Raw genomic sequence first — 256 nt, forward strand, 5'->3', positions numbered from 1 at the left:
TTCCTGGACAGTAATGAATGCGAAAAGGGAAACGGCAATATTAGTGATAATTCTGGTAATAAATCCGAAGTAGCTGTATACAAAAACATTTTTCTCTCGTATCTCTAGTAAAAAAAAAGCCATGCAGTACATTGTATCCTTGATTTTGTGTGTTTATCTTTCCAAGCAAATTTGTGAATCAAGAGGTTTTGGAATAGCAACGTTAACCCTGTCGTTTTCTTTAGTTCCTGGTTCAGATTCAGTGGAGGATTGTCAT

The sequence above is a fragment of the Penaeus monodon genome, chromosome 31, assembly GCF_015228065.2.
Source record: "Penaeus monodon isolate SGIC_2016 chromosome 31, NSTDA_Pmon_1, whole genome shotgun sequence".
NCBI lineage: Eukaryota > Metazoa > Arthropoda > Malacostraca > Decapoda > Penaeidae > Penaeus > Penaeus monodon.